We start from the raw sequence: 10,588 nt of genomic DNA, 5'->3' as shown, positions 1-10,588 counted from the left end.
GAGACTCATTGATATCATGCTTGGTTGGAATATATCTAGGTTTCAAAGAATCAACATCAAGAGAAATTCTATCTACATTCCTAGCCAAATCATCAATCTTAAAAAAATCTTCAATCAAAGCATTGAAATTCTTTTGCGAACTCATAAATTCTTTAACAATATTCTCAAAATCAGAGGGCATCTTACTATAATTTCCATAAGAATTGTTTTGGGAATTACCATAATTATTAGAGGAATTACTAGGAAAAGGCCTAAGATTAAAATTACCTCTATACGCGCTATTACCAAAGTTGTTCCTACCAACAAAATTCACATCCATAAATTCATTATTATTTCGAATCAAGGTAGACAAAGGCATACCATTAGGATCAATAGAAGCACTATTGCTAGCAAATAATTTTATAAGCTCATACATCTTTCCACTCAAAACATTAATCTCTTTAATCGCATGCACTTTTTTACTATTGGAAGATCTTTCGGTATGCCATTGAGAATAATTAACCATACTATTATCTAGGAGTTTAGTAGCTTATCCTTAAGTAATTTCCATAAAAGTGCCTCCCGCGGCAGAATCTAATAGAATTCTAGAAGCAAAATTCAATCCGGCATAATTTTTTTGTATAATCATCCACAAATTCAAACCATGAGTCGGGCTATTTCGTATCATCAATTTCATCATCTCCCAAGATTGTGCAACGTGTTCATGATCAAGTTGCCTAAAATTCATATATCATTCCTAAGGAAGATGATCTTAGCGGGAGGAAAATACTTGGAAATAAAAGCATCTTTACACTTATTCCATGAATCAATACTATTTTTAGGCAAAGATGAAAACCAAGTTTTAGCGCGATCTCGGAGTTAGAATGGGAATAGCTTCAATTTAACAATATTATTATCCACATCTTTTTTCTTTTGCATACCACACAAATCAATGAAATTGTTTAGATGGGATGCAGCATCTTCACTAGGAAGGCCGGAAATTTGATCTTTCATAACAAGATTCAGCAAAGCGGCATTAATTTCGCAAGACTTCGCATTAGTAGCAGGAGCAATCGGCGTACTAATAAAATCATTATTATTGGTGTTGCAAAAGTCACACAATTTGGTATTCTCTTGAGCCATCGTGACAAAGCAAGCAATCCAACACACGGGCACACAAAAAGCAAACGAAGAAGACGAACGGAAGAGGGGCGAAGAAAATGCAAATCTTCTCAAAAATCGTTTTAGAAGTGGGTGAGAGGAAAATGAGAGGTGATTGGTGAATAATGTAATGCAAGAGATGAGAGTCTGTGATTGGTACTTGGTATGGCTTGACTTGACGTAGATCCCCCCGGCAACGGTGCCAGAAATTCTTCCTGCTATTTCTTGAGCTTGCACTGGTTTTTCCCTTGAAGAGGAAAGGGTGATGCAGCAAAGTAGAGATAAGTATTTCCCTCAGTTTGAGAACCAAGGTATCAATCCAGTAGGAGATAACGCACAAGTTACCGAATACCTGCACAAACAAACAATAACTTGCACCCAACGCGATAAAGGTGTTATCAATCCCTTCATGGTTACTTGCAAAAGTGAGATCTGATAGAGATAGATAAACGGTAAAGTAAATATTTTTGGTATTTTTGGTTTATAGATCGGAAAGTAAAAGATTGCAAAATAGTAGATCGGAAACTAATATGAAAGAAAAACTTGTGTGATGGAAAATACACCCCGGGGCCATAGGTTTCACTAGAGGCTTCTCTCATGATAGCAAATAATACGGTGGGTGAACAAATTACTGCTGAGCAATTGATAGAAAAGCACAAAGTTATGACGATATCTAAGGCAATGATCATGAATATAGGCATCACGTCCGTGTCAAGTAGACCGAAATGATTCTGCATCTACTACTATTACTCCACACATTGACCGCTATCCAGCATGCATCTAGCGTATTAAGTTCATAAAGAACGGAGTAACACATTAAGCAAGATGACATGATTTAGAGTAATTAACTCAAGCAATATGATGAAAAACGCATCTTGCTATCCTCTATGGCAACAATACAATACGTGCCTTGCTGCCCCTACTATCACTGGGAAAGGACACCGCAAGATTGAACCCAAAGCTAAGCACTTCTCCATTGCAAGGAAAACCAATCTAGTTGGCCAAACCAAACCGATAGTTCGAATAGAATTACAATCGAGGCCAAAAAACCCAAAGCCAAGCACTTCTCCATAGGCCTGAGGTAAACTACTCACGCTTCATCGGAAGGGCAATAGAATTGATGTAGAAGCCCTCCATGGTCGAATCTCCCTCCGGCAGGACACTGGAAAAGGCCCTAGATGGGATCTCACAGGTACAGAAGGTTGCGGCAATGGAAAAGTGTTTTCGTGGCTTCCCCTAGTGGTTTGGGGAAATAAGAGTATATATAGGCGAAAGAATTAGGTCAGGACGTGTGTGAGGGGCCCACAAGGGTGGGGGTGTGTCCTACCCCTTGGGCACGCCCTCCGTCCTTGTGGCCACCTCGTGGCTCCTCCAACTTCATCTCGTAGTCTCCTGGTTGTCTTCTGGTCCAAGAAAAATCATTGCGAAGGTTTTATTCCATTTGGACTCCATTTGGTATTCCTTTTCTATGAAACTCAAAAATAGGGAAACAATAGGAACTGGCACTAGGCTCTAGGTTAATAGGTTAGTCCCAAAGATAATATAAAATAGCATATTAATGCATATAAAACATCCAAAACAGATAATATAATAGCATGGAACAATCAAAAATTATAGATATGTTGGAGACGTATCAAGGGGATGGAGTTGGTTCCTCGGGACGCAGCGTCCACATTAAGTCGGCGACGCTCGAGATGTCTATCCCTCAGCGCCGCCCTCCCAACCGGTCAAATCGCGGCATCAATGCTAGCCGCTTCATGCTCTAGGCAGGCATAAATGCAGCGCGGTGCGTGTGATGAAAAGCATGGGATGGATGGATGGGGGGTTTGGGTGAGCTAGTGTGGTCAGAAGTGGACTTGGGAGCGGTCCGGACACCTGCAAAGCCACTCACGTTTGTCTCTGGTTTGCGAGAGGAAATACATCCATACCGTTCGATAGACAAATACATGTCCGTGTTGGATGACGCAACACATCCAGACAACATGGTCTCGGCGGATGCGGGCGATTTAAGGTTCGTTGTTAGTTATACGTATTGATGGTATCCATTCTTAGGATATCAGGTTCGCTAATTATCTCGATATAATAGAAATAAGTTTTTGTCTCAAATGCAAGCACGATACCTCTACTGTAAAGCGTTGTGAACTAGTAATACATTTTTCCTCGTTGAACAATGATGATGATTTGGGGAAAATATCGGTGAAAAATCCAAGTAAGAGCATCTATAGCCGGCCAGGTGTCTCAAACCTCTTCATATGTCCGGACGGGCAGCCTAGTTAGCAACCGCTTACAAAAAATTCAACCCAGCCAGACTGTCGTGGAATTGTCATGGCAGATGTCCTAGCAAAAGGACTTAGTCATGGAGCCATCACAACAGGCTTAGCTTAAAGGGGTTAAACAGGACAAAGGACACAAGGAGTTTATACTGGTCCGGCCCCTTGCGGTGAAGGTAAAAGGCCTAATCCAGTTTGAGGTGGTATTGCTTATGCCTCGATTACCAGGGAGCGAATACGCTTGACCTAGCTTTCGACTTTGTTGTCTCTTGGCCTAAACCACCGCTGGGTCGTCCCTTTATATACTCAGGTTGACGCCCTGCGGCTTACGGAGTCCTGGGCCGGTTCATAACAACGTGTCCTGCTCGGTGACCAAATACACATGCCTTACAATACAAGTCATACATATATGGCGGTTTACACCTATGGGCCTTAAGCCGCCTTTGGGCCTTGGACTCTTAGTAAGTCATCTTCATGAACCACCATCTTCGATACCTTCATGGGCTTCGTGATAATGAACCGCCGTTGGTATGACCCGGCCCCTCCTAGGCGGGTCATACCTAATAGTTATATCCCCAACATTAGGCCCGAGGTTGATTTGAACTTGTTCATGTGAATCTTCAACACTTAGGAAAAATCCTTCTTCACCTGTTCTCACAAGATATTGTAACCCGCCATGACGTCATCTCCCGGAATTACGGAAAACCGCCATGACGTCATCTGCCATTAATTTTGCACAATACCCAGCATATCTAATAAATCCTTATCTTCAATAACCATTCTGAAAATGAAGGTGTTGGAACAGCCAAATAATCATTCTTTGGCCTCCTCAATTCTCGCACCCGCCTGTTACCCCTTTCCTTATAAATAGGGTCTGACAACCTTTCCATTTCCCCCATTCATCTCATCTTCAACCTCTCTCTTCGCGACGCACCTACACGCCTGAGCACCGCCACTGCCAAACTCGTCAGATTCCCCGACTCCGGCCGCTTGATGTCTACTACACAACCTTCTTCTTGTAGACGTTGTTGGGCCTCCAAGTGCAGTGGTTTGTAGGACAGTAGCAAATTTCCCTCAAGTGGATGGCCTAAGGTTTATCAATCCATGGGAGGCATAGGATGAAGATGGTCTCTCTCAAACAACCCTGCAACCAAATAACAAAGAGTCTCTTGTGTCCCTAACACACCCAATACAATGGTAAATTGTATAGGTGCACTAGTTCAGTGAAGAGATGGTGATACAAGTGCAAATATGGATGGTAGATATAGGTTTTTGTAATCTGAAAATATAAAAACAGCAATGTAACTAATGGTAAAAGTGAGCACAAACGGTATTGCAATGCTAGGAAACAAGGCCTAGGGTTCATACTTTCACTAGTGCAAGTTCTCTCAACAATAATAACATAATTGGATCATATAACTATCCCTCAACGTGCAACAAAGAGTCACTCCAAAGTTACTAATAGCGGAGAACAAACGAAGAGATTATGGTAGGGTACAAAACCACCTCAAAGTTATCCTTTCTGATCGATATATTCAAGAGTCCGTAGTAAAATAACACAAAGCTATTCCTTCCGTTCGATCTATCATAGAGTTCATACTAGAATAACACCTTAAGACACAAATCAACCAAAACCCTAATGTCACCTAGATACTCCAATGTAACCTCAAGTATCCATGGGTATGATTATACGATATGCATCACACAATCTCAGATTCATCTATTCAAACCAACACAAAGTACTTCAAAGAGTGCCCCAAAGATTCTACCGGAGAGTTAAGACGAAAACGTGTGCCAACCCCTATGCACACGTTCATGGGCGGAACCCGCAAGTTGATCACCAAGACATACATCAAGTGGATCACGTGATATCCCATTGTCACCACAGATAAGCACGGCAAGACATATATCAAGTGTTCTCAAATCCTTAAAGACTCAATCCGATAAGATAACTTCAAAGGGAAAACTCAATCCATTACAAAAGAGTAGAGGGGGAGAAACACCATAAGATCCAACTATAATAGCAAAGCTTGCGATACATCAAGATCGTACCACCTCCAGAACACGAGAGAGAGATCAAACACATAGCTACTGGTACATACCCTCAGCCCCGAGGGAGAACTACTCCCTCATCATCATGGAGAGCACCAGGATGATGAAGATGGCCACCGGAGAGGGATTCCCCCTCCGGCAGGGTGCTGGAACGGGTCTCGATTGGCTTTCGGTGGCTACGGAGGCTTCTGGCGGCGGAACTCCCGATCTATTATGCTCCCCGAAGTTTTTAGGGTATATGGGTATATATAGGAGGAAGAAGTACGTCGGTGGATCTTCGGGCTGTCCACGAGGCAGGGGGCGCGCCCAGGGGGTGGGCGCGCCCCCACCCTCGTGGGCAGACCGGGACTCTCCTGGTCCATCTCCGATACTCCGTGGGCTTCTTCTGGTCCAAAAATAAGTTCCGTGAAGTTTCAGGTCAATTGGACTCCGTTTGATTTTCCTTTCCCGTGATACTCTAAAACAAGGGAAAAACAGAAACTGGCACTAGGCTCTGGGTTAATAGGTTAGTCCCAAAAATCATATAAAATAGCATATAAATGCATATAAAACATCCAAGGTTGATAATATAATAGCATGGAACAATCAAAAAGTATAGATACGTTGGAGACGTATCAGCATCCCCAAGCTTAATTCCTGCTCGTCTTCGAGTAGGTAAATGATAAAAATAGAATTTTTGATGTGGAATGCTACCTAACATATGTATCCGTGTAATCTGCTTTATTGTGGCAAGAATATTCAGATCCATAAGATTCAAGACAAAAGTATAATATTGACATAAAAATAATAATACTTCAAGCATACTAACTAAGCAATTATGTCTTCTCAAAATACATGGCCAAAGAAAGTTATCCCTACAAAATCATATAGTCTGGCTATGCTCAATCTTCACCACACAAAGTATTTAAATCATGCACAACCCCGATGACAAGCCAAGGAATTGTTTCATACTTTTGTGTTCTCAAACTTTTTTTCAATCTTCACGCAATACATGAGTGTGAGCCATGGACATAGCACTATATGTGGAATAGAATGGTGGTTGTGGAGAAGACAAAAAGGGAGAAGATAGTCTCACATCAACTAGGCGTATCAACGGGCTATGGAGATGCCCATTAATAGATATCAATGTGAGTGAGTAGGGATTGCCATGCAACGGATGCACTAGAGCTATAAGTGTATGAAAGCTCAAAAATAAACTAAGTGGGTGTGCATCCAACTTGCTTACTCACGAAGACCTAGGGCATTTTGAGGAAGCCCATCATTGGAATATACAAGCCAAGTTCTATAATGAAATATTCCCACTAGTATAAGAAAGTGACAACATAAGAGACTCTCTATCATGAAGTTCATGGTGCTACTTTGAAGCACAAATGTGGTAAAAGGATAGTAGCATTGCCCCTTCTCTCTTTTTCTCTCTTTTTTTGTTTTTTTTGTTTTTTTGGCCTTCTCCCCTTTTTTGTCCTATTTTTCTCTTTTTTTTAATTTTTCGTCCAGAGTCTCATCCCGACTAGTGGGGGAATCATAGTCTCCATGATCCTTTCCTCACTGGGACAATGCTCTAATAATGATGATCATCACACTTTTATTTACTTACAACTCAAGGATTACAACTCGATACTTAGAACAAGATATGACTCTATATGAATGCCTCTGGTGGTGTACCGGGATGTGCAATGACTCATGAGTGACATGTATGAAATAATTATAAACGGTGGCTTTGCCACAAATACGATGTCAAATACAGGATCATGCAAAGAAATATGACAACGATGGAGCGTGTCATAATAAACGGAACGGTGGAAAGTTGCATGGCAATATATCTCGGAATGGCTATGGAAATGCCATAATAGGTAGGTATGGTGGCTGTTTTGAGGAAGTTATATGGTGGGTTTATGATACCGGCGAAAGGTGTGCGGTATTAGAGAGGCTAGCAATGGTGGAAGGGTGAGAGTGTGTATAATCCATGGACTCAATATTAGTCATAAAGAACTCACATACTTATTGCAAAAATCTATTAGTTATCAAAACAAAGTACTACGCGCATGCTCCTAGGGGGATATATTGGTAGGAAAAGACCATCGCTCGTCCCCGACCGCCACTCATAAGGAAGATAATCAATAAATAAATCATGCTCCGACTTCATCACATAACGGTTCACCATACGTTCATGCTACGGGAATCACAAACTTTAACACAAGTATTTCTCAAATTCACAACTACTCAACTAGCATGACTCTAATATCACCATCTTCATATCTCAAAACAATCATCAAGTATCAAACTTCTCATAGTATTCAATGCACTTTATATGAAAGTTTTTATTATATCCCTCTTGGATGCCCATCATATTAGGACTAGTTTCATAACCAAAGCAAACTACCTTGCTGTTTAGGACTCTCAAAATAATATAAGTGAAGCATGAGAGATCAATTATTTCTATAGAATAAAACCACCACCGTGCTCTAAAAGATATAGGTGAAGCACTAGAGCAAATAACAAACTACTCCAAAAGATATAAGTGAAGATTAATGAGTAGTCGAGTAATTATGCAACTATGTGAAGACTCTCTAACATTTAATAATTTCAGATCTTGGTATTTTATTCAAACATCAAGCAAAACAAAATAAAATAAAATGACGCTCCAAGCAAAACACATATCATGTGGTGAATAAAAATATAGCTCCAAGTAAAGTTACCGATGAACGAAGACGAAAGAGGGGATGCCTTCCGGGGCATCTCCAAGATTAGGATCATGGTTGTCCTTGAATATTGAATTGGGGTTCCTTGGGAATCCCCAAGCTTAGGCTCTTGCCACTCCTTATTCCATAATCCATCAAATCTTTACCCAAAACTTGAAAACTTCACAACACAAAACTTAACAGAAAACTCGAAGCTCCGTTAGCGAAAGAAAATAAAACACCACTTCAAGGTACTGTAATGAACTCATTCTTTATTTATACTGGTGTTAAACCTACTGTATTCTAACTTCTATATGGTTCATAAACTCTTTTACTAGCCATAGATTCATTAAAATAAGAAAACAACACACGAAAAACAGAATCTGTCAAAAATAGAACAATCTGTAGTAATCTGTAACTAACGCAAACTTCTGGAACCCCAACAATTCTAAAATAAATTTATGGACGTGAGTAATTTATCTATTAATCATCTTCAAAAAGAATTAACTAAATAGCACTCTCCAATAAAAAATGACAGCAATTCTCGTGAGCGCTAAAGTTTCTGTTTTTTACAGCAAGATCGACAAGACTTTCCCCAAGTCTTCCCAACGGTTCTACTTGGCAAAAACACTAATTAAAACATAAAATATCAATCATAAAATAGGATAGATAAATTATTTATTACTAAACATGAGCAAAAATCAAGGAACAAAAATAAACCTGGGTTGCCTCCCAACAAGCGCTATCGTTTAACGCCCCTAGCTAGGCATGATGATTTCAATGATGCTCATATAAAAGATCATAATTGAAACATAAAGAGAGCATCATGAAGAATATGACTAGCACATTTAAGTCTAACCCACTTCCTATGCAAAGGGATTTTGTGAGCAAACAACTTGTGGGAACAATAATCAACTAGCATAGGAAGGCAAAACAAGCATAACTTCAAAACTTTAAGCACATAGAGAGGGAACTTGATATTATTACAATTCCTACCAGCATATATTCCTCCCTCATAGTAATTTTCAGTAGCATCATGAATGAATTCAACAATATAACCAGCACATAAAGCATTCTTTTCATGACCTACAAGCATAGAAAATTTACTACTCTCCACATAAGCAAAATTCTTCTCAATCAGAATCGTGGGAGTATCATAACAGACTCGAATACTATAAATTGTTTCCACATTAAAAGAGTAATGTTCAGAAAAGGGGTAATCATAATCATGACAAGTTTTATAAATATAATCATCACAACTTTTTATAACATATGTATCATCACAATAATTATCATAAGTAGCAACTTTGTTCTCATCATAATCGATTCAAACCTCTTCCAAGATAGTGGAATCATCACTAAATAAAGTCATGACCTCTCGAGATCCACTTTCATAATTATCATAATAAGATTCAACATCCTCCAAAATAGTGGGATCATTACTTCCTAAAGTTGACACTCTTCCAAACCCACTTTCATCAATATAATCATCATAAGTAGGAGGCATGCTATCATCATAATAAATTTGCATATCAAAACTTGGGAGACTAAAAATATCATCTTCATTAAACATAGCTTCCCCAAGCTTGGGACAAACATTAATTGCAGAAAATATATTCTCAAAAACATCATCTTCATCAAACATAGCATCCCCAAGCTTGCGCCTTTTCGTATCATAAGCATAATCACTTTCATCATTAATAGTATGGATAGCACCAATAGTATAGCAATTATCATCATCACAAGGAGTAATAGGAGCAACATCATTTGGGATAGATACCTTTTTACCTTTGCTTCTCCGTCTTTTCTTTTTCTTCTTCACATCATGTGTGGGTTCAACCCTCTTTTTGGAGCTCCTTATTAATGAGATTGGTTGAATAGAAGGCTCCTCCTCGTTACCTGATTCATCATAAGAAATAATAGGAGGATATTGGGAAGTCTCTTCCCTTTCATTAGTATTCTCTTAATCTTCTATTTGTTTTCTTTTCTTTATGTAGTTGGCAATATAAGGATTTTCAATACAATTCACCGCACAATACATATAAATTTCCTCTAGATCAAAACCAAGAAGTTTATCATGGGCAAATACTGGAAGATAGTTAGTTATACGTTTCATTTCTTCATAACCCATAAGAAAACTAAGTTCATTATGATGTGCAAGAGAAATCAAGTCATCACAGTTTTTGGAAATGATTGGATCATGAAACAATTTGCATCGGATGGTTAAATGACCACGTTCATTGCAAAGTTCACAAGTACGGCCAAGAAAATTTAAATTTTCAGCACAAACATCTAGCCTTTCTTGCAACCATTTAGTTTCTAAGTACTTATGCCTCTTGCAAAATTTATCTTCTGAAAGATCATGGATGTCACCTAGAGGGGGGGTGAATAGGTGCTTTAAAATAATTACGGTTTAGGCTTGAACAAATGCAGAATAAACCTAGCGGT

This window comes from Triticum dicoccoides, chromosome 2A (genome assembly GCF_002162155.2).
Source record: "Triticum dicoccoides isolate Atlit2015 ecotype Zavitan chromosome 2A, WEW_v2.0, whole genome shotgun sequence".
Classification (NCBI taxonomy): domain Eukaryota; kingdom Viridiplantae; phylum Streptophyta; class Magnoliopsida; order Poales; family Poaceae; genus Triticum; species Triticum dicoccoides.
This window is presented reverse-complemented; position numbering follows the sequence as displayed.